The following is a 25479-nucleotide window of genomic DNA, read 5'->3' as shown; positions in this document are numbered from 1 at the left end:
AGTATCTCAGGTTGTAAGCTTGTAAGGGTGGCTGGCTGGGTGGCATCCGTGTGAGGTGACCGAACCATTTAATACGTTGTTGCTTAATATGATGTAGGACGGATGTGGCGCCTACCATGTCTCTGATCGTTTCGTATCATGTCCCTCCTAGTCTTGTTCACGGCTTTCCTCAGACACTTCATCTCGCACGTTACCAGTTTTTGCTCGAGAGTTCTTGTTAGGGGCCATGTCTGGCACTGGTAAGTGAGAGTTGGCAGGATGATTGTGTTGATGAGCTTTGCCTTTGTGCACATTGGGATGTTGGGGTGTCTCAGAATGGGGGCCAGTTGGTAGCTGACTGCGTTTGCTTTCTGACAGCGTGTTTCTATTTCTCTGTCTAGTTTCCCATCTTCTGTAAATATACTGCCCAGGTACTTGAACTCAGTTGTCTGTTTCAGTTGAGCTCCATTGATGTTGATTTCAAGCTTCTCTGGGGTTCTACTGACTGCCATGGTTTTTTTTACCCACACTGATTTTCATGTCATAACTCTCACAGCATGCGTTGAGCAGGTCTGTGTGCTCCTGCAGTTTATCCTTGTTGTTGTTCATTATGGCTTGATCGTCAGCAAATAAGAGTTCATTTAATGCCTCCAGATCTGGGTTTGCCTCCTTTGTGATCTGGTCCATGTATATGATAAAGAGCAGGGGGGAGAGGACACAGCCCTGTCTCACCCCTGAAGATACGGGGAACCCGTTGGAAAGTCCACTAGAGGTGCGAACTGCGCTCTTGCTGTTGGTGTATATAGATCTGATATTGTCTAGGAGCTGCCCCTTGATGTCATAATGCTCCAGGACTCTCCATAACTTGTCTCTGTTCACTCTATCGAATGCTTTTTCTTGGTCAACAAATACCAGATGGAGTGCTTTGTTGTACTCAGTCTAGGGCCCTTTCACTCAGCTGTCTCAGTGCAAAGATGGCGTCAGTACAGCCTTTCCCTTTCCTAAAGCCAAGCTGGGCATCGCTCAGGAAATGTTCTGCCTTCGCCCTGGTACGTTGCTCCAAGATTTTTGCATACATCTTACCTACATGGCTGAGGAGTGATATGCCCCTGTAGGTGCTGCAATCCTTCTTATTCCCCTTTTTCTTCCGTATTGGTACCACGACGGCGTTCTGCCAGTCTTCTGGGACTCTCCTTTCCTCCCACGCCTTTTGGAAGATGGTTGTGATCCATTCAACTCCCGTCTCTCCACAGGCCAGGACAGCTTCTGTTGTTATGCCATCTACGCCTGCTGATTTTCCTCTAGGACTTTTCTTGATGGCCCATCTTACTTCACTCTCCAAGATGGTTGATTCGGAGTGGTCTGGGTGGTTGGGAGTGAACTGTGATTGTGTGTCGCTCACTCCAGATGGATTTAGCAGGTCCTTGAAATATTCCTCCCATCTCTGCATGATCTCATCCTCTTCCTGCAGGGGCTGCCCATTTGCGTCATTAATCACAGTGGTGGGGTCGAAGGGTTCGTCACATACCCGCATGGCTTTCACGCTTTTGTAGAACTCTCTCGGGGAGTGTTTGCACAATTCACTAAGGTCTACTCACCATACTTTTTCCACGAGGCCTCCTTTGCTGCTTTTATCACTCGCTTGCAATTTCTTCTTGCGAAGCTGTACGTTTCGTAGTCATCGTCATGCTTTGACTTCAGCCAGACCTTGAAGAGCCTCTTCTTTTCTTTGATTGCCTCTTTGACGTCCTCGTTCCACCATGCTGTCGCTTTTCTTGTTCCGTTCCCTGCCTTTCTACAGCCGCAGGCATCTTGCAAGGTGTCCAGAAGAGCAGCTTTGAAGGTGCTCCAGGCCTCTTCAACATTCATATTTGTGGGGTCCACTCTTTCAGCTTTTGGCCTACCGTGTTGAGGATGTGGTCCTGTACCTCAGTATTTTGAAGCTTCCTCGTGTTAATTCTCTCTGCCTGTTTCCTTTTGCTTGGCCTCTTCTTTTTCTGTGCTGTGCGTTTCTAAATGATTGGTCTGTGGTCTGTGTCCAGGAACACGTTTGGTATGGCCCTTGCGTCCGTAATGATATTTCTCATACCAGTTCTTGTAAGAATAAAGTCAATCTGAGACCTTACTTCTATGTCGTTCCACTTATACCAGCTATAAATATGGCTGGGTTGATGTTGGAAGAAGGTGTTGGCGACCAGAAGTTCATGCTCTGCACACAGTTCCAGCACATGGTTGCCATTGTAATTGCAGGGTGTTCGATGGTCACTGTGTGGGCCAAGATGTGGTGTCCATGGCATTCTTCTCTCACCTTCTCTGCCGTTGAAGTCTCCCATGACATAGAGGTCTTCACTGTCATGGATCTTGTTGATAATTTCTGAGAGATTTCCAAAGAATTTGTCCTTTTCTTCATCAGAGTATGTGTCATTACAACGTGCATAGATCTGTATATAGTTCGCAACCTTCTTTCCTTCCCTCACTCTTATCTTAACGATTCGCTCTGAGATGTACACGGTATTTAGAATGTCTTTCGCTATGTTGGGGTGCAGGATAAAACCAACACCATGTACTGCTCTCTGGTCTTTATTCACTCCGCTCCAGATGAGAACGAAGTCAGAGTCAATTTTCTTTGTCCCTGTTCCTTTCCTTCTGGTGTCTGCTATCCCCATGATCAGAATCTTACGTTGTGTCATGAATTCCACTAGTTCAGGCTCTTTGTCCCCTCAAGCCACAGATGTTCCATGTACACACCATTTGGATATCCGTAAATCGTTGTCCGTTTTCGTGTCCGGTCCGTTTTCCGTTTTGATCAGTCCGTTTATGTCTCCTGTGTTTGTCTCGAGCAATAGTTATCCGCTACCGGCTTGCTAGGCCCGTCGTAGCTTCACCAGAGCCCCGTTGGCCAGCATTACCTGTTTTCACCTCCTACGGCGGGGACGCGGGGTTGGGCTTTAGGAGGCGATAACATTTTACGCAAGACTATTATACAAATCGTCGGTGAAAACATGAACCGACGTTTCCGTCCCGCAAGTGCGCAAATGTGAATCGGAGAAAAACGCGTTTGAAAATTTGGACTTTTTCAACGGATGAAATCACGTAGTTATCGACTGTAAATCTAGACAAACGTTACACCACAAGAACGCCCAAGACCTGCTCTTTCCAACCATTGTAAATTTATAACATGCTTATCTGCATGCAGTGAGTATTGACGTGGGGAAAATTAGGTTGAAATTTCGGACAGTGATTTTCTGCCCGTTACAGCGCGCGAGGAGGTTTGCGTCGGTTCATGCAATCAAGTCTATTGCGCGTCTGGTTGTAAACAGACGTATACGCTTAGATACGTCGCTTCATCCGCGCACAGTAGTTGAACGCGTAGCGCAAGCACCGTCTCATATGGGTATCTGGATGGGTATGCTTTAATACACAGGCGCTCAATATGGGTCAACGAACTTTTCTTCAGACTCGAATGCACACGTTGGTTGGGTTTTTGCGTATTACAATATTTACTGTTTTCTAACTGAAAAATTCAACATGTTTGTGATTTGAATGTACGGTGTATATACCTATGACTTTTCATATTTTATAACAGTCCACTAGTGCCAAACAAATTACACTAAGAATTTGACAGATTGCTCTGGCAAGCGAATGTAAATGAGTGACATCGCTAAATGAAGCAAACGATTACTTTTACTTTATGCAATGTTGATCTTTATTTTTCAAGTGATTATGTGGGGTGACTTGTACCAATGTGTACTGGAAGTTTGTCTACATTGTAAAGAAAATTATGCATCTCTTATTTCTTGCTGCTATCAACCTTGTAAAATAGTGCCAAATTACGCCAATTTCGGGATTTTACATGGCCGGTGCCAAGCTTCCCCCTCCCCCCCCCCCCCAAAAAAAAAAAAAATGATAATGATAGAATAAAAAAGGGGACACTTTATTCTTTTGATGCCACTTCCGTGTTACATCAACTAACATGCAAAAAAAAATAATAATGGTAATAATGAAAAGGCCTTCAGCGGGGAAAAAAAAAGAAGGACCTATCACGCTCATACTTTGGGTTTCATCTTTTTTCTAGTGCCACTACCGTGGTAAAAAAAAAAAGGAAGAAAAAAGTAGGGGCATAGTTATGACACCCTATGTATTCCAGTTATGCATCGTCCAAATAAAAAAATGATAATAATGATAAAAGTGGGGTGGCATTTTTTTCTTAAACAACAATTAGAAAATTTTCTAAAATTAGAAGAAAAAAAATCACGTATAATGCTTACAAGTTATGGTGAGCATTCAGTTGCAACACCATTTACTTCATTTTTTTTTTAAGTGATCTCTTGTACGTAATCACTGCGAACAGTATGGAAAAATTGATAGAGACAACACAAAAGCAAACTCATTCACATTAAACACTTATAGTGGTCAAGATATGTATTACTTGATCTCATCTTTAAACAAGATGATGCCTCTGACAAATCAAGATTTACTACCAGTTTGCAATACTGAAACTGTCTTATTGTTTATCTAGCAATCTGGATATTAGTGAATCGAAATGAGAATAAAATCTCCACATGACAATATGTGCGCTCATCCATCACACACATCTTCACACATGAAACACTGTACAATTTTTATCTTTTTTTAATGAACACCTTTATTAACAGTAGCCGGTAGATACTGATACATAGTTGTATACATAGTACAAATTGTGCATCAACAATATTACTTAGGACTTACTATCATCAGAACATACAATACAGAAACATGACAGACCTTCAATTGAAATTATAATATAAGTTGGTAGATGAAGTATAAACAGAATTTTGTTAGAGGACACTACTATGAGCTTACAGCAAAAATACATGACAAATTAATTTGTACAAACAAGAGTGATATAACGTGATTATGTTCGTAATTCAAAAACATTACCATTAACATGGGATAGCAATGGTGTGAGCAGCATGTATCTACTGTTACAGTAGCTAAAACGAATACAGTAGCAAAGAGTCTGACAAGCAGAGTAGAAAAATGGAGAAAATCACAACTGCATTTAAAATAAGAAAACTGTGCAATAAGTCTGTCAAGCAGTAGAAATCCAGCAAATGCAGCATCATTGCATTGCAAAAGCAAGTCTTAGCCACAGTACAACAGCATGTCACAACAAAAGCATGCAGTATAGTCAAATAGAAGTGTCCATTTCAGCATGTGGTATGAATGCATATTTTGATTAAAAAAATAAAAAGGCAAATGTCAAGCAACATCTCACCTGCATACTGCAGTTTGTGAGTTGAGTACATTTCAACATAAGTTTATGGACCTTTGACCTTTAATGAGTTGAAGACGATGACAACGACGACTGAAAAGTGATACCTATGTCTTGCTTCTGCTACACAGGCAAGACAAAAACAACAACAACAACAACAACCACTTCTGGTAATTAGTGCATTCATGTCCAGGGAGCAAAAAAAAAACCTACTAGCTTCCCTTCCAGAATGAATTTGATAACACACAAATCTTTTAAGAGAACATTATGCACTCAACTGAAATTCACCAGTAGAATGTATTCCTTGATAGCCACAGAGTCACAAGAAATGAATTACTAAAGCTTCTAATTCCTACATGGATTTCTTAGAAATTTTTACAGTACTGAGCTGCAATGCATTTTATGTGTGTTCTTAGCCTTACTAGCATTTGGTTGTGTGCATGTGGGGAATAGGGAAATTTCACACACACACAAAAATGAATAAAAAAAAAACACGACGAGCCACAATAAGTTCAACAAGGCAAGGGTAGGGAAAGGAAAGGAGAGCAGGAATGTTGGGTTATATTGTATCTTAGCAACATTGACATTTGTACAATAGCACAGCCATCAACATGAACCAATCAAAACTACACTGTACCAAATTCTAGGTAGAAATCCACTTGTATACACTTTCAATTACAACGTACATTTCCTATTTAAAACAACATTATGATATTTAGAGTAAAGGAGAACCAGAATTATGTTTCCAGGCTCAACAATACTAATTAAAGAAAATTCTGGAAAGCTGGCAGCTATGCAGCAAATGAGAAATCAAAACCATGGATGAGATTTGGGGAAAAAAGTTAGGTGTGTTATGCTGAAATGGTAAATTGGCAGGCATGGAATAGATGAAGATGAGAATGATTAAAGACAACTCAAGGGCTGGTTTGATATTCTCAACTTATTTCTTGGTTTCTGAGATTTATGGCAGATAAACAAAATGCTTATGCTGTGAGGGAGATACAAAATACAAAAATTTGAGTGAAGAATAAGGCTAATCAAAAATATCACTGCATTGATCATAAGAATATTGACATGGATTCATGATGAGTGCATTCTTGTGAATCTGCCAATTAAGCCCTGCTGTTCACATCTGCTACACATCATATCTTGACAATGTCATATTTGTCCATTCTCACTGTAATTGCAATTGACCTATAATATGAAAAAAAAAAGTGAATGCAGGAACAGATGACACCTGACAATGTGGTATCCTTGGGTAGAGTGGTACCCTTGCAGTTCCTTTGGACGGACAATTACAGCCACTTTTAACATTGGGAGCAGTGATCAAAAAGAAATGCTCATATTATCGCACATGTATGGTTCATTTGTGTCACGAAACACCTTGGCTTACAAAAATTTCGCAACAAAACCACAAACATAAGGAGATAGTACTAATTTTCTCATTAAACTGTCACAGTGACGGTTTTTTCTAGAAACGGTTTTTATTCAACTATTGTTAACAGTTTGTTTATCTTACAATACCCTGCAAAAACAGTAATTGAATATAGATTAATATTATTTCATGTTGGTGATTTTTTTTTTATCCCTGACTCATAGTCAGAAACTACTTTGAAGCACGACAACAGTTTGTTTTCTTCATCTGCAAATGTTAGCAAGGTGTCTTAAGTGTTGCTGTAAGTGCCATTGAAGAGGTGCTCTGCACTTGAAAAAACAGTACCTGGGTGGATACCAAATGGTACTGTTCCTGCCATTGAAGGGGTGCTCTGCCCTTGCAGACCAGTGCCATGGTGGGGACCAAGTGGTGCTGTAGCTGCCATTGCAGGGGTTCTCTCCACATGAAGACCAGTACCTTGAGTGAGACAATTAAAGTCACTTTTTGACATTGTGTGCTGTTCGCGCTGAATTGTTTTTGCAATTTCGGCTTCTCATACGTAGGCTAGCATTAGCGCGTCAAACATAGCGATGATTGTGTGTTAAATGTATGCGCGCGCGCAATATATGGTAGTGTGATTTTCGGCCTTCCATAAGGGGCTAGAAAGATGGCGCACGAACCGACGGTTTGCTCGTTCGTGAGTCCAGCCAAAATGCGGAAAATGTGTAAGATTATCTAACGATAGTCACAGAATTCCGGGTGGAAGTTCTTCCTCTGATGGTTCTGCATTGGGACAGGATCGCAACCGGAATGCATCCAGAAGGGTTAAGCTCCTAGGCTTGGAAGATCACAAGTCTTTTTACCGTTCGTTCGTTCATCACATACATGCGCACATGCACTTGGGCTTGCGCATGCACAGCAAGAAGGAGAAATTCAATAAAGACAAGAGTGCAACGTTCGACTCTACTGTCCGCAATTTTATTCTTGTTGTACTTTGTGTGTACGGCGGTTAGCTGACTGGATAGGATCTAGTGCTACCGGTACCTAGAAATCTGAGGCCAGCATAATAAAAAGACTTATTCTTCGGGCCGAGTAACGAGACTTTATCTTCAGGCGAAGTAAAGGACTGAATTGTCAGGCAGAGTGAAGAGATTTCACATCGCTTACTGTACGCAAGGTTTCATCATGTCGACGAAAACAGAACCTCGACAACAAGGAGCGGAGTCACCGCAAATGCCGTCTCTGTCCACGCAGGGTGACAGACGTGAGACGAGGAGCGTGTCATCAAGACCGTCTATTGCAAGTAGACATTCGTCAGTGGCCTCTGAGGCTTTATTAGCTCGTGCGAAGGCAGAGGCAAGTAGAGTAAGATTAGAATTTGCTCGAAAGGAAGCAAATCTTTCAAAGCAAAGGGCTGCTCAGGAAGCAGAACGTGTAGTGTTAGAGGCAGAAAGAGATGCTGCTGTAGCAGCAGCGCAAGTTTCTGTACTCGAAGCAGGCTTAAATGAAAGCGAAGAGTCTGTAAAAGGTGTTGAATTGAATCTTATGCAAAAAGACGTCAATGAACGTGTGGAGGATTATTTGTCCTCACTTGATGTAGATGGTAACAAGATTCCAGTTGATGGAAATCACATCAACAAGGGGAGTTCAATTCCCTCCCCTAAGTTTGTAAAAGAAAATCAGGAAGGTCAAGTACAACCAAAACTTGGTGTATCTCCTGAAGATGGTGTGTATTCGTCCCAGCATGTTGGGATGTCAAAGTGTGACAATGAAACAAAGAGTGTTAATCGTAGGGAAGGCACTGCTTTCACATCTAACTTAGACACTGTAAACGTAGTTTCTGACATAAGTAATGTATTGCTTAAGAAGTAATTGGTATCAAGTGGCTTGGTTAAATTCAATGACCGTGCATTCAGTTACAGATCCTGGAAAGCTACGCTCGGACGCGTTATCACAGAGCTCCAGCTGACACCCTCCCAAGAGATGGGTTTGATCATGAAGTGGTTGGGTAAGGAATCTTCCCAACTGGTCTCTGCCATTCATGACATTCATGTTGACCGACCGAATGTCGGGGTGAGTAGAATGTGGGAGCTCCTTGACAGGAAGTATGGCTCCCCAGAGGCTGTAGAACACGATCTTCAACAGAGGATTGAAGATTTCCCTAGACTAACACATAAGGAGAATGAAAAACTAGAGCAGTTTGGTCATTTGCTCCTGGAGATCGAGTATGCTAAAGAGAATGGGGATTTCCCAGGATTGATGCATCTGGATTCTTCCAGAGGGTTGCAGGCCTTAGTGCAGAAGTTGCCCTACAATCTCCAGGAGAAGTGGGTAATTGAGGGATCCCGCTACAAGGAACGGTACCGGGTGACTTTCCCTCCTTTCAAGGTGTTCAGCGAGTTTGTTCGCTATCACGCGAAGATTCGCAATGATCCCAGCTTCATGTTGCCTCGTGACATGAAGCATCAGGAGTTTGCGAAGAAAACGGTCAGTGTCAGGGCTACTGACGTGACGGAAGTTCGTCCTTCGGCTTCAAAGGAGTTTTGTCCTATCCACAAGAAGCCACATTCGATCGTTGAGTGCAAGGTATTCCTTGCAAAAACGGTACCTGAGAAGAAGAATCTTCTCAAGCAGTACCAGCTGTGTTTCAGGTGCTGCCTCCCGGGACATGCAGCCCGGGAGTGCAAGGCAAGGGTGAAATGCAAATCATGTGGCAGCCAACGCCACTTAACGATTCTTCACTGGGAGAATAGTAACGAATCTGCGAAGAGTACGCAGAAACCTGAAGACCCAAAGACAATCCTCGAACCAACATCACAAGTGCATGCTCCAAGATGAAGGGTTCAAAATGCATAGGAGGTAAATCCTGTGCAAAGATTGTACCAGTACTTGTGAGGTCAAAGAGGGATAACAGCGTTGTGGTCAAGACATATGCAGTCATAGATGACCAAAGCAATAAGGCCATAGCCACATCTAAACTCCTAGATAAGTTTGATGTTGCCTATGATGAGATTAGCTACACTTTACGCACATGCAGTGGAGAAGTGTCTACTCACGGTAGATGTGCCGACGATTTTGTGGTGGAGGACATCCACGGCACTGTCTGTTTGGAGTTGCCAACAGTAACAGAGTGTTCATACATTCCGGACTTCAAGGATGAAATTCCTACTCCAGAAATAGTTCATGCATACGATCATTTGAGGAGCGTTGAGATCCCACCAGTTGATCACAATTGCACAGCAACTCTGTTGATAGGCAGGGATGTAGTTGAGGCGCATCATGTCCTAGACCAAAAGATTGGACCAACTGACTCACCATTCGCACAGAAGTTATGCCTTGGCTGGGTTATCATTGGTGATGTATGCCTTCAAGGGATCCACCGAAGTGCTGGACAGACAGTGAGGATTTCTCCCTTGCGCACTCAGATTCTTTCTACGGGCCGGCCCACATGTCTTGAACCCTGTCCGAACGAGTTCAGGTTGAAACACCTCTTTGACAACGAAGATGACAGTATCAGTCTGTCAATCGAGGAACAACAGTTCGTCAATTTGGTGGTAGAGAAGGGAGGCCTGAAAAATGGCAAGTGGACAGCTCCACTACCCTTCAAAGAGAGAAGGGATCGTCTTCCCATCAATCGTTCACAAGTTTTGAAAAGAGCTCAAATCCTCCAGACAAATACTCAGAGGGATCCAATCAAGAGAGAACACATGTTGACATTCATGGAAGGGATGATTTCCCAAGGTCATGCAGAGGTGGCACCACCTCTTAATGCACATGAAGAGTGCTGTTACCTACCATTAGTGAGGGTTTATCATCCCAAAAAGAAAGGCAAAATCAGAGGAGTCCTCGATTCCTCAACGGAGTTCATGGGATACTCCTTGAATAAGGTTCATCATGAGATGAAAGGCTCATCGTGGCTTACCGGTCCTCAGAAGAAAGCTAGTCAGGAAGTAGTGAATCCAGTGTCAGAATTTCCACTTGTAGATCCTGACCTAGATAAAGCAGGAAGTGAACATCGAGGTCACCAAAACCAGTGTGGAACTGCAAGGACATGTTCCAAGGTTTGAAAAGTTCTCAACCTGGAAAAACCTAGTCAGAGCGTTCCGTCTGCTCATACACATTGCTCACTCATTCAGCTCCAGGAGTGGCAATGGTTGCCATGGCTGGCACATATGTAGCAACACAGATGTTGAATCTGTATGCCATGCCGAGATGATGATCGTGAAGGAAGTACAGAAGCAGATCTTTCATGAGGAATATGAATGTCTCAGAGAGGGAGTACCTCTACCCTCTAACTCCTCAATACGGGATTTAGCACCCATTCTGAACCAAGATGGTTTGATTTGCGTTGGTGGGAGGTTGAGGAAGTCCTCACTTCCTGTGGTAGTGAAGCACCCGGTATTGATTCCCGGTAAGAGTCACATTGCCAAGCTCCTTGTGATGCACTATCACAATAACGGGCATCCTGGCAGACAGTTGACAGAAGGTTCTCTGCGTGATGCTGGGTTGTGGATTATCGGGGGCAAGAGAGTCATATCTGCCGTTATCCACCATTGTGTGATCTGCCGCAAACTCAATGGGAAGACTGTGCTCCAACGCATGGCTGACCTCCCTCAAGAGCGTCTAAAGATCGGACCTCCTTTTTCCCAGGTTGGCATTGATTGCTTCGGACCATGGGAAGTGGTCACCAGGAAGACCAGAGGAGGTGCTGCCAAAAGCAAGAGATGGGGAATGATATTCTCCTGCTTAAGCTCCAGAGCTCTTCATATCGAAGTTCTTGAGGAACTGAGCACTTCGTCATGTATCAATGCACTGCGGCGATTCATGGCTGTGCGAGGCAAAGTGGAAACCTTTTGGTCCGATAGAGGATCAAATTTTGTGGGAGTCTTGAACGACAAGGTGTTTCGCACCTTTCTTGAGAGGAACAACACAGAGTGGAAGCTAAATCCACCCCATGCCCCACACATGGGAGGAGCCTGGGAAAGAATGGTAGGACTATTCAAGAGAATTCTCAATGGCATTCTGCTCGAGACTAGAGAGAAAAGTTTCACCCATGAGACTTTGGTCACATTCATGATGGAAGCTATGGCCATCGTGAATGCTAGACCTCTTGTTCCACTGAGTTCTGATCCAGAGGACACATCTTTCCTCTCACCTTCGGTGCTCTTGACTCAGAAACATGGGAGCATAGAAGAGGTGCTTGTCGAGGAATGCAAGCGTAACATGTACACTGCTCAGTGGAAACGTGTCCAAATCCTGGCCGACAGGTTTTGGAAACAGTGGAGACTCCGCTACTTGCAAAGCCTTCAGCAGAGGCGCAAATGAATGAGTATACGGAGAGGAATGTCATGAAGGGTGACATTAGTCCTGTTGAGAGACAGGGAGGTCAAAAGAAACCAGTGGCCTCTTGGGATCGTTGAGAGTGTTGGTTCTGGAGACGATGGTTTAGTCCGTCAAGTTCAAGTCCGTCTGCCTGCAACTGGAAAAACTTATTGTAGGCCAATCCAGGAGTTAATTTTGTTGGTTGAGGCGGAGTAAACGCCTGTTCATGGTCAGTTTGAAGGCCACTTGTTGACAATTGTTTAGTTTTAGAGTTTACATTTCGCATGTAATATGTACCATAAGTTATGTGTATTTGTACTTAATCAATAGTGGATGTGTTGTGGACATCCTAGGTAACATTTTAGGTTTTGAAAGTTTTAACGTCCATCGGACGTGGGGGGGGGGGGAGTGTGCTGTTCGCGCTGAATTGTTTTTGCAATTTCGGCTTCTCATACGTAGGCTAGCATTAGCGCGTCAAACATAGCGATGATTGTGTGTTAAATGCATGCGCGCGCGCGATATATGGTAGTGTGATTTTCGGCCTTCCATAAGGGGCTAGAAAGATGGCGCACGAACCGACGGTTTGCTCGTTCGTGAGTCTAGCCAAAATGCGGAAAAATGTGTAAGATTATCTAACGATAGTCACAGAATTCCGGTTGGAAGTTCTTCCTCTGATGGTTCTGCATTGGGACAAGATCGCAATCGGAATGCATCCAGAAGGGTTAAGCTCCTGGGCTTGGAAGATCACAAGTCTTTTTGCCGTTCGTTCGTTCATCACATACATGCGCACATGCACTTGGGCTTGCGCATGCACAGCAAGAAGGAGAAATTTAATAAAGACAAGAGTGCAACGTTCGACTCTACTGTCCGCAATTTTATTCTTGTTGTACTTTGTGTGTACGGCGGTTAGCTGACTGGATAGGATCTAGTGCTACCGGTACCTAGAAATCTGAGGCCAGCATACATTGGGCGCAGTGATTAAAAATATGCTAAAATCATCACATCATTTTGATGCACATGTATGCTTCAGTTGCATTGCAAAACACCCTAGCATTTAAATAGTTTGCAATATTGTCCCAGTGATTGTTTATTCTATATAGTAACAATTTTGATAAAACTATTGTCAACATTTTGTACATTTTACAGTACCCTATACTTAACATGAAATGAATACAGATTACTATAACATTTTAATGTTCATGATTTTCATCCCTAACTCACATTTAAGAATTCTTTTGAAGCACTAAACCATTTTTTTTTTCTTATCTGCAGTTGTTGGCATAGAATCTGGGTGGATACCTTTTGTGGTACTATTCCTGAAATTGAAAGGGTGCTCTGCCCTTGTAGACCAGTGCCAAAGTGGAAATTACATGATGATGCTGTTGCTGTCATTGAAGGGGTGCTCTGCCCTTGAAGACTAGTACCTTGCTCGGGAACAAGTGGCGTTGTCACTGCCAGTGGAGGGGTGCTGTGCTCTTGAAGAGTACCATGGTAGGGAGCAAGTGGTACTGCTCCTGCCGTTGACGGGGTGATGTGCCCTTGCAGACAAGTATCATGGTGGGGACCAAGTGTTGGTATTGAAGGAGCACTGTGGTCTTGAAAACCAGTGCCATGGCAGTTGCCGATTGGTGCTGTTGTTGCCTCTGACTGGCTGCTCTGTCCCTGGTCTGTTCGGCTTGCACAAGCTGTACAAATAGTATAATCCCATGCAGAAGAGCCTGAATGTTATACATGTACATGTAATTTATGATGTATATGTGGATAACAATATTAAGAAAATGTAAAGGGACTACTACAAAAATTCATTAAAGAAATGAAAATAACACATTCCATCAACTTGATACTGACATATGTTATGGGTAGCAATTAATAATTCATTAGGCTATAAATGCCATACTTTCCGGCTTTACTTTTTAACCCATTGTCTCTTCCTTCTGCATTCTGCATTTGATAGGAACGGTGACTTCTCGCTGGTTGAAGCGCTGTGCCGTGCTCTTTCAAAGATACAGACTGCGTACAATGCCATCACGTAAACGACGAAGGCAATCTGCAGCGACGGAACTTTCCGGTCGAACACAGTACGAGCCTGGCTATGGACCCTACACGCTGAATGATGAACAGGCTCGCGACCCTACCTCCCCACCTGTTACAAGAAATCCAACCCTTTCGAAAAGCACGAAAATCATCCGGAGTTCCAAGGAAGATGTACAGAGGATGGACAAAATTGAAGAGGAAGATATAGGAATGGTAGGCATGGACGGCGCGTCAAGCGACACGCCAAACTCTGATTGCTCAGACGTGGAAGAGATCGTGGGGGAGATCTTGGAGAGAGATCAAGATTTGCTCGACGACGACAACGATTGGCCGGAGGACGACGCGATGAGCGATATCGAGTCTGACGCCGAGCATGGACTCGACGAGATTCAAAACCTCACGGACGGGAAAACAGCACGTCCATCGACAGGTCAGCGTGATATTTTGCTTGTAAATAAGTCGTTATGCTTGTATGCGAAGGACCTTAGCGGGCAGGACCTCTCGAAATGCAGTGAAGGGCAGACGATGCCCGAAGGTAGGCACCAATATGACGTATCGGCTCAGCAGAAAGCGCCGAAAAAGCCCAGTACCGGTCTAAGAGAGGAAACGGAAGTGATGGTATTGGATAATGCTGCTCCAGACGAGGTAAAGACGAGCTGTACAGCCAACATCCATAGGTTAGACCAGTTTTCAAAGGATTTAGGCAAAAATGGTAAGGAAAATGACCGAATGTCGAGAAATGGGACGATACCGAATAAGTCTGATCAGTCTATCAACTTTGAAGAAAATGAACATCACCTGCGCAAGGCGACAGATCAAAAAGTGTATTTACAAGCGACGATAGATGGCGCTGAACCCCAGTCAGGCAAGAGAACCCACAGAGAGAATGAAGAAACGTTCCACCTTCAACAACAGAAAGATACCATGCAGTTGCAGACAAACTTGAACAAGAGACCTATTTCAGGGGCAAATACCAAGGAAAACGCCGTCGACAAGGAAATTGATAGTTTTTCATTTCCCTGGTGGATGGCGTTTTTCCTTCTCATAACCTACCTCGTTGTCGGTATGCTGATGTTTTCATATTCCATGCATTGGAGTTTTGTCGACTCGTTCTACTACTCATTTGTATCGCTGAGCACCATTGGCTTCGGGGACCTATACTATCAGCCCAGTGCAGTTTCGAGCTCGATATACTACACTTTTATCTACTGCTTTGTAGGTTTCTGCTACACGTCCATGTGCATGAACCTAAGCTCACGAGAGATTGTGGCTATTGCACGTCGCGCAGCCTGGCGGATAGGCTACTACAGGAGCAGGCGATATAAGCGTAATTTTCGCGCCTTTTGGAAGGCTAGAAGACTCAAGGACCCTAGGCACAGTGGCAGATGGACGCTTAGGCGACGGAAAACTATCCGAGCAAAGCGTTCCACTTCCGTAGTGTCAGAATCGTATGTCCTATAACACTTTTAAAAGATCACAGGTGTCTAATGCACCGTTGCAGTTAGAACTTGGTAATTTTGGACATCAACAGCAGTTGCAAGTGGTTGCAGCTTCTCCTATCTTTCTTTTTTTTTTAAATCATTATTCATTAATTATTCTCGTATCACATCCAAAACAGAAGCTGCTCTGTTGCTTTTGTAATATCTGAAGTCCAGACATTTTTTTTTCTCACACGCGAGCCATCACAATTACAGGGATATTTCGTTTTGATACGATATGAAAACTTTTAATTCAGTATTTTAATCATGTGGATGAAATTAAACTAAATCAAATCAACCTCTTGCATATAATATTTAGCTGTTGCCTATATTTTGCAAATGTAAGTCTGTTTTGGACGCTCAGTCCTTCAATTTCATAACGTGAGTTCATTGTGTCATTGTTGAAGTATACTGTACAGGAAATTACTTCGTGGAAATGTCGCCGCACTTAATTGGCTCTCACGTAACCATGTGACCGACCATGACTTGGCATACAAAGCTGTTCATCTGTTCCTGAGTGAGAAGACATTTTGTAACACCTTGCTGATCAATGATCCGAGTGATATAACTTTGTGTTAACCGAAGATGGAAGCACACAGACCTCTCCGTTCTATCCTATCTCTATACGCAAGTCATCCTTCCATTCTATTTGTTCCATATGAGGGCTGCAAGCAAATCAATCAAGTTATGACGTCAATAAGACGTCATAACTTGGTCGCAACTGGTAAAACTGGTGGCACGTCATATTGAGACCATTAAATGAGTCAGACGTAAAATTTACGTCAGTTTTGCGACGTATTTATGTCGTAAATTTCACGTCAATCTTAATACTAATATTTATCACGTCATATAAGCGTCGTATTTATGACGAATAATTCACGTCAGTTTGTGACGTGTTCAGCACGTCATATTAGCAATGTATTTATGACGTAAATTTCACGTGAGTTTTATGCGACGTATTCATCACGTCATTATAGCGACGCATTTATGACGTAAATTTCACGTCAGTCTCAAGACTAATATTTATCACGTCATATTAGCAATGTATTTATGACGTAAATTTCACGTCAGTCTTTTCGACGTATTCATCACGTCAGTTTTGCGATCCGACGTATACTTCACGTCATATTAGCGACGAATTTATGACGTAAAATTCGCGCCAGTTTTGTCACGTATTTAGCACGTCATATTAGCGACGTATCCATGGGGTAATATTTACGTCAGTTTTGCGACGTATATTTAGTGACTTCCCAGCTAGCAGACTAATGACGTCTTAAAGACGTCAATATGACGTCTTTATACAGCCATTTTTTTCTCGATGCATTCATGATCATAATAAGACGGAGGTTTTACGTCAATTATTTAACCAATTATTTACGGCTAATTAAGTTTTTTTTTTCACTTTTTGAACAACGTTAAGACTATTTATGGCATGTTTTCACGTCATTTCTGTAAAGAAATAGTATTTGATATCAATTGGAATAGGCTGGACAGAAATGACATATTGAATATTTGATTCGACTTTTAAGACAAGGTAACGGACTGACACACTAAATAGCATACCAGTTGACTCCTTGGAGCAATTAAACAGACCAAACGGGGCAAATTCACACCAGATGTACACTAAGCATGGTACTGGTAAAAAGTGGCAGATTTACCAGTTTATTTAAACGTAAAATTATTAAATGAACTGTGATGGAATACTAAAATATAATAATTCGAGGTTAAAGGACAAGTTCACCTTCATTAACATGAGGATTGAGAGAATGCAGCAATATTAGTAGAACACATCATTGAATGTTTGAGGAAAATCGGACAATCGATGCAAAAGTTATGAATTTTTAAAACTTTTGTGTTGGAACGGCTGGATGAGGAGACTACTAAGGCTTGTGATGTCATATGAGTACAACAGTATAAAGAGAATTAAAGAAAAGAAAATTCAACATATTTTCACTTTTTTCGCATAATAAAAGAGCACTTGACTTGCCTCTTTCTAAAGGCAATGGGAATAATATTACCCATAACGTATGTCAGTAACGAGTCAAGGGAATGTGTACTTTTTTCAAAAGATGAAATTTTGTGAAATTCTCTTTATATTTTCCTTAAAGACCGATTCGGGTTCGTTGAGGGCAGCAGACAATTTGTGGCACTGGGCGCAGCCATAAGCTCATTTTGAGGTGTATTAGCAGACCCCCCTCCTCTCCCCCACCCCACGGGCAACATGTTTATCGCGCACTTGTAACAAAGGTTCGCGCACTAAGCAAGCATTCGCGCACTCAGTACGAGATGCCCATTGGCTAAAACAACCATGCATCAGTTTTTCATTCCGTGCGCGTGAGAGGGGTGGGGAGAGAGGAGGGGGGGGGGGGGGGTCGGATGATACACCGCAGTAATGGCGCTGCCCATGCCAAAAATACACATTGCGCGTCACAGAATCGGTCTATATTGTTGTACGCATGTGACATCATACACTGCAGTAGTCTTCTCATCCAGCGGTGACTGCACAAAAACTTCAAAAATTCATAACTTTTGAACGGATTGTCCGATTTTCCTCAAACTTTCAATGATGTGTTCTACTAATATTGCTACATTCTCTCAATCCTTATGTTAATGAAGGTGAACTTGTCCTTTAAACAACTGGAATAATCTAGGCTACGAAACCTACGAAGAAAATGAAGATGTTAAAGCCACAGCTTACAAAACGTTGGTTCGACCAATTTATGCTTCCACAGTTTGGGACCCATCTACCAAGAACCTAATCCACCAAGTGGAAATGGTCCAGAGAAGAGCTGCGCGATTCACTTTAAATCGCTACCATAACACCTCGAGTGTCACCAAAATGCTACAAGAACTTAATTGGACCACTCTGGAACAGCGCAGAGAAAATGACAGGCTAATTATGATGTACAAAATACACAGTAATCTCACTCCTCTTTCAGCACAGGACTATATTATCAAACAGGCTACTCAGTTAACGAGAGCCTCGCAACCACACTCCTATCAGGTACCATATTCGAGAACTGAATCGCATCGCCATTCGTTCTTCCCAAGAACTGTAAGGAACTGGAATTCCCTGTCGTCAGAAATTGTTTCAGCGCCATCTGTGGGATCATTTCGAAACCGTCTAACAGTTGATCACAGTGGCTAGTTTTTTTTTTCTTTTTTTTTTCGTCAAATTTTCTATGTGCTTGTAAATATCTGTAAATAAATTGTATTATAATGTAAATAGCACCAGTCTGCAAGAATCTTCAGTCTATTGAAGGAGGCAGACTTAATCAGAAGAAGAAGAAGAAGAAGAAAATCAAAAGGCTTATACATACAAAATGATTTTTAATTTTTGTGTGTGCTGTATCTGTCACTCACATTCTTGTGTGCGCTGTATCTGTATCCAGCATTCGTATTTTAGTCTGTAAAAGATCGCCAAACGAACGTGAGGGTTCGGAAGCGTCGTCAATTGTTCGCGAATGTCGTTTTTACTACGGCGAGAATTTCAAAAAATGTTGATTTTTTTTTTTTGCAAACCTTTTCCGCACACTTGGTCGTGATTTACTCGTGATTTGTTCTCGAAAATGTCTCTAAAGCCTCGTCATATGCGCAAGAACTTCGCAAGACAAGCGCAATGTTCGCAAAATTTCCGTGAAACCCCAAACAGACCACGAAACCTTGGAAAATGTCTCACGTATGTTTCGCGAAATCTGCGAAGTTTTTCTGGTCATTTTACGACGTAACCGCAAACTGTTCGCGTACCTTTTGAGACATTCTCACGAACATTTAGCCCATGTCTGGGGTATGTATGACCTACGTTTTCTACAAACCAAGATCGTTGCATACATCTAAACATCAAACAATTATTAACAACTATAATAGTATATAAAAAAAAAAGAAATTAAAGACCAGCAAAGAGAAAGGTTAATGTTTGATGTACTAAAAGTCGCAGAATACACTTAAAATGAATCTAAAGTATACCAAAATTACATTTGAAACTAGAGATTATTGTTTGAGAAACTGAAAAAAAAATCAAATGCTTTACTAGTGGAGATAGGTCTTAAGAAAAAAAAAAACTCCAGGCACGCACATAATAGAGAAATGATAGAAAAAGAAAGGAGAAATACAGGAAAGAAAAAAAAAAACAAACACAGCTCCCACCTCTCCTTGGGTACATTTTCTCCCATGAATAAAAATTTGCGTTGTTCGCATTTCCGTCGCGTGTTCTTCGTGTACCTAACGTGCTGTACTGTAGCAATGATACACACGACATTCGCACATACTTCGTGAGAACTTCGCACAAATTGCGCAAGAATGGTTTTCGGCTTCATTGTCGGAACACATTCGGCGAAAAACTTTTCCGAATGTTGGATTTTGTCACTCGCGTCCTTCGCAAATCGTTCGCGTGCTCCGTGAAATCACACCCTTAAGTTCTCTCCGCAGAGCTAGACAATGAGGACATTAAGTGCTTTGCCAGGGGGCCAGATGGATCAAACCAGGGACCTCACCATTGAAAGTCCAATTATTCATATCCACTTAGAAACAACGACACAGATTATTAACTACTTACTGTGTTTCAGAAGCCAAGATGTGGGAGTGTCTAGCAGATCTTACAGAGGTATTTCAGTCCAGTTAAAGAGCGAGTAAAATCTTACGAGTATATAAGGGTGAAAAATTTGATTAAAATCGGATCAAAATCAGGGAGTCATGATATTGCTATCAAAGTTTTGCTAATTTCTGCAGAACAGTTCTCGTACAGTTTATATGAATATGCATATGAGTGAGATGATGATGTCATCACCTCACAATTTTGCAGTGATCATGTACAAAAATGACTAAAATGCAATGTTTCTGTTATAAAAGTGTAAACCATAATGCTTTTTTTGGCAAAATAACTTCAAAATAAAGGTCAGTTAGATATATAATTTGATACTGGGGCGTAACTGCGTTTGACCGAATCCCAACGCAGGAAATTACAACCACTGTGTTCAAACAACATAGCCAGTTGTGAGAGGGGATGACATAATCACTTCATTATTTACATATTCGTATTAACTATTCAAGAACAGTTTCCTAAAAAAATAGTAAAAATTCAAAAGTTTGAACTTCTTTGTATTTCATCCTATTTTGATCAAAGTTTCAATGTTGTGCTGAAAAAAATGTTACTCCTTCCTTTCAGATTAACTTTCAACTTCACTGGAATTCCCATTTAACATGCAGTATTCGAAGACAACATGGGCAAGTACCGGAGTGTCAAGTTGTTGCACAACTTTTGCACACTCAATATACCACCTACGTTTGTGTCTCAGTGGACTTAACCACAGACATTTCATCGTAAGGATTCTGCTTCGAATCCTTTGACAGCGATATAGTTCTGGCTATGGGTACAAGGTATTTTATCCTCACTGCCGTATCCTTTGGAGGGATTGAAAGGTGTTGGTAAGATTGGTAGCTTCTCATAAATATTCTGTTACTTTCTTAGTATACACGTCAACAGATTCTTAACACACACACATACACAAACACTCGTGTCAGACGCCCTAAATTAATGCCAAACCAGAGCACCTGATTTAGTAGCATTCGTCACTCTCTTAATGACAGGTAATTACGTTTCAAAATGAATTTATGGAAGTTTCACACATTATGCAAATTATTGTAGAGAAAAAAATATCAGGAAGCTCTCCAGTTTCATCCCTTATTTGGTCTGATTTTTTTTCTTGTTTGTAAATAATAAATATTTGTTGCCACCGGGAATTCAGGGCATTATCATCATTCAAATGCGCCACATTCGTGTCATATTGCCACTATTATACTTTCGTTTTGGAAAATGTAGGAGAAAGATATGATATTTGATTCCCTTCAAGCAAGAATCTCGCAGTGTTTGAAAAACAAAAATGCTATATTATTAAAAATGTGTACCATGAATTAACTTGAATAACTTGGTGCTGCGGACAAGGACAAAAGACTGGGAGCATAAAAAGGTTGCTGAAAGCTTGGTAGTGTGTATCCACTAAGTAGTAACTGTTTTAATTTGCGTTTGAAGGTGAATAAAGATAAGGAAGAAGTGATATCTAGAGGGAGATCATTCCAATATCTGGGTCCAGTAAATATAATTGTTTTCTTTGCAAAAATAGTGAGAGTACGGGGAAGGTGATAGGCGTCACTCTGGCGAGTGGGATAACAGTGGATAGAGCGATTTCTTTTGAACATGTGGATAAAAACAGATGGTAATTCATTAGTTGTTAGTTTATACATGAAAATTCTAAGATTGTAATAAAATAGGTCTGAAATTTTCAGAATTCTGTTTGATGGAAAAAACAATTGGTATGAGCAAAATATCCGGCGTGGTTTATGATTCTTATTGCACGCTTTTGAATACGGAGAAGGAAATCTAGTAATGAGTGAATTGCATTTCCCCACGCCAAAATTCCATAATTAAAGTGTGGAGATATTAAACAAGAATATATACTCTACAAAATATGAACAGGAAAGAAATGTTGGAGCTTATTCAAAATTCCAATATTTCTAGACAAAATTTTACTTACGAAATTAACATGAGTTTTCCAGGATAATTCTTGGTCAATCCAAAGCCCTAAAAACTTTGTGTTATTGACCTGCTTTAAACATAAATCATTTATTTTGATATCATATGGAACAGCATTCAAAGAATTACTGAATACCATATACTGAGTTTTTTCTATGTTCAAGGATAATTGTTCGCATAAATCCAGGATTGCACGGACCTGAGCTCAGTATTCATCATATTTATTAATGCATTAGGGTCTCGATGTGAAAAAACAAAAACAAGCTTGTGTCATCGGCAAAACAAATGAATGACAAAATTTGCGATGATTTTGGAAGATCGTTTATGTATAAGAAAAATAAAAGTGGGCCCAAGAGGGAGCCCTGCGGGACTCCACATGAAATAGGCTTTAATTGCGAATCATGGCTATTGATACCAACAAATTGCTTTCTTTCTGTTAAATAACTCTTAAACCATTCTACGGGGGTCCCGCGGATTCCATAGTGACACAATTTATAAAACAAGATTTCGTGATCTATCGTGTCGAAAGCTTTAGAAAAAACAAGAAAAACTCCAATTGTATGTTCAAAACTATCTATAGCATGAGCTACCTTGTCTATAAAAGTAAGTAAAGCATGGGTTGTGTTGTAATGTTTTCTAAAACCAAACTGAGAATCCGACAGAATGTTATGATTTGTGAGAAATTTTAATAATCGTGCATGTGTAAACCACCCTTTCAAGGATTTTAGAAATTGAAGTCAACAAAGAAATTGGTCGGTAATAAATTCACCAAATCTTTCTGTCCCTTCTTAAAGATAGAGACAACTTTTGCGATCTTCATCTTATTGGGGACTTTGCCATTAAATAAGGATTGACTGAAAGTGTATGTAAGAGGAGTAATGATTTCGCTTAAAACATTTTTTTAAAGAAAATTTGTAATTCCATCATATCCTGAACTTTTTTATCGTTCAAATTCTTAATAATATCTATTTTATTCATGTTTTCTTTAAAAGCAGGGTTGTCCCGTTCAGAGCCCCAGTGGCCAGCAATTACGATACTAACTAAAATGATTAAGATAGAACGGAACAAAACAGTACAAAAATAACCAAGACAGAATGGAACAAAACAGCAGAAACACAACAACACAACATGACTAAACTGACGGACATATGACGGAGACACAATTGGAAGGACTAGGGCAAAATCAAAATCAAAGGAAGAAAGGAAAGATGGAGAGAATGCTTACACGCATAACAAGAGAAATGGAAGAGGGGATAGAGGAGGCGCTTCGGACAGTTGGCGACTGCACGCTTCTGTGCAAAAAACAAACAAACAAACAAACAGATAAAGATAACTTTTGATTATGTGGGTCCTTACGTGATCAATGAAAGAATTTCGGCAGCAGTTCAAAACATAAGCCCTATCTATACAGGGTGGCCCAAAAAGAACGGAACGCCTAAGATCTTTAATTTCAGCAACATCGTTGCAAATATGTCATCATGTTGCATACTATTAGAAAGGTCATTCTTTTTCCAAAAGAATAACACCAAATTCTTTAATTTTGTTTCATGCATCATGGTATTAGGACCCCTTTTGTCACCCCTTGCAATTTTCAAAATGTGATTATTTTGCACTCTCAGAGATACAGAAACCAGTGAGAATTCGGCTTACCGTAGAACCAGTAGCGTTCTCAATGTGCGGAATGTGGGGCGGACAGTGTTATTGTCGTCAGGTCGTCTCATTCACAATGGTAACGGACAATAATAGCCACATTCCACACACTGTGAACGTTACTGCTTCTATGACAAGCCGAATTGTGGGGGGGGGGGGAGGAGGAGGGGGTAGGGGTAGAGTTGGTGTTGTTATTTTCTCATGTATTTTTTTTTTCACAGACCAAAATAACTGTGATTCTTCTCCAAGCCCACCCTCCTCCCCCACCACCGATTCCGAGGCCCCTGGATTTTAGAGCTTCTGTTCAGTGCTGCCCCTTCCTTTCACTTCTAGCGAGGAAACACACACAGTTGTTATATCAAAGAGAAGATATATCTTGCAAAATGTTCTCCAAAGTTTGGTTCATTTTGGCCAAAGTTTCGTTTGAATTGCACGACTTCCATTTCTGAGTATGCCACTAGGATACTTCTTACTTCAACACAATGTTTTTTGTTTTTTTTTCTTGGTGATTATGCCATGTCTGTCCAATTTCCTCAGACGCGGTTTCTGACCCTAATACTTTTATTATTATCATGTTCATCACTGAGGATAGTACTCCAGTCATCCGAGTGTCTAATTCCGGCTGAAATAATGAATGATACCCTGTATGTCACTTTATCGTTTATCGTGTAATGTTGTAAATATTCGAAATTGAGGACTAAGACATTATAATCTCAAATAAATCAAAGGGAAATTATTAAAGATGTCGTACGTGCACGTCATTCTGTTGCTGCGTGTGATATTGGTCATGAGAGGTATTGCAGCTAGGCCCTATATATGCGCCTTGAGTGCTGTACAGAGTGGATTTGGCGTAGTACGTGTATAAGCTATTATTATCATTATTATTATTATCATTCATTATCATTATCATTATCCTTACTAATATTTCATCATAATTTGAATGTTTTATTCCATGTAAATCGGCGCATTGTTTGCTTGTAGGATTTCATTTTCTTCAACATATTCACACACAGATCCAAATTCTTGTCAGTAATATCACAAACTGAATCAATATAGGCCCTACGAATTAAAATGTACATGATTCGAAGAAGGAAAATGAATGTGTACATTAATTACATTAACAAAATATGTATTGTATTACCTAATTTGCCAATAATTAATTGAGAAATTATGCAGAAGGAAGATTGCCACTATAAGCGGTGGGGGGGGGGGGGGAGGGGCTGGGGGATGGGGCGGGTAGAAATTTTGGTTAGTGTGGAGAAAAGACCTAAACGTTTATAAGGCAGTATGGGTTTATATTCTAAGGTGATGAAGATGATAATGATGATGTTGATGATGAAGGTGATGGTGATAAAATGAAATGGTGGGCACAGAAACATCGCGTGTATTTGCAGTAGTTTAAGATCTAATTCACACACACACACACACACAAAAAAAAAAATCTGATCAAAACAAAATCGATGTTTCCAAATTAAATGTAGTCTGACAGTAACATAGTTTCCTATCTTGGTTATAGCCATAAAAAGAATACGTTTTACATGTGCTGCAGAATTGGGTTTGATTGCATAAAGGTGTAGAATTGTGCATGTAATATGTCATCATTCTCCCAATGGAATCAAAGGTTCATAAATGAGGTATATAATCATATAGGCTTATCTATATCTATTTATTAGTGTGTGTGTCTGCGCGCGCGTGTGTGTAGTATGTATATATATATATATATATATATATATATATATATATATATATATACATATACATAGAATCTCCCCAAATCCTCATCTCATCCGAGAGTACCGAGTCAGCGAATTATCCGTGTCATGGATATATATATATATATATATATATATATATATAT

This window comes from Diadema setosum, chromosome 5 (assembly GCF_964275005.1).
Source record: "Diadema setosum chromosome 5, eeDiaSeto1, whole genome shotgun sequence".
NCBI lineage: Eukaryota > Metazoa > Echinodermata > Echinoidea > Diadematoida > Diadematidae > Diadema > Diadema setosum.
Note: the sequence above shows the minus strand (reverse complement) of the source record.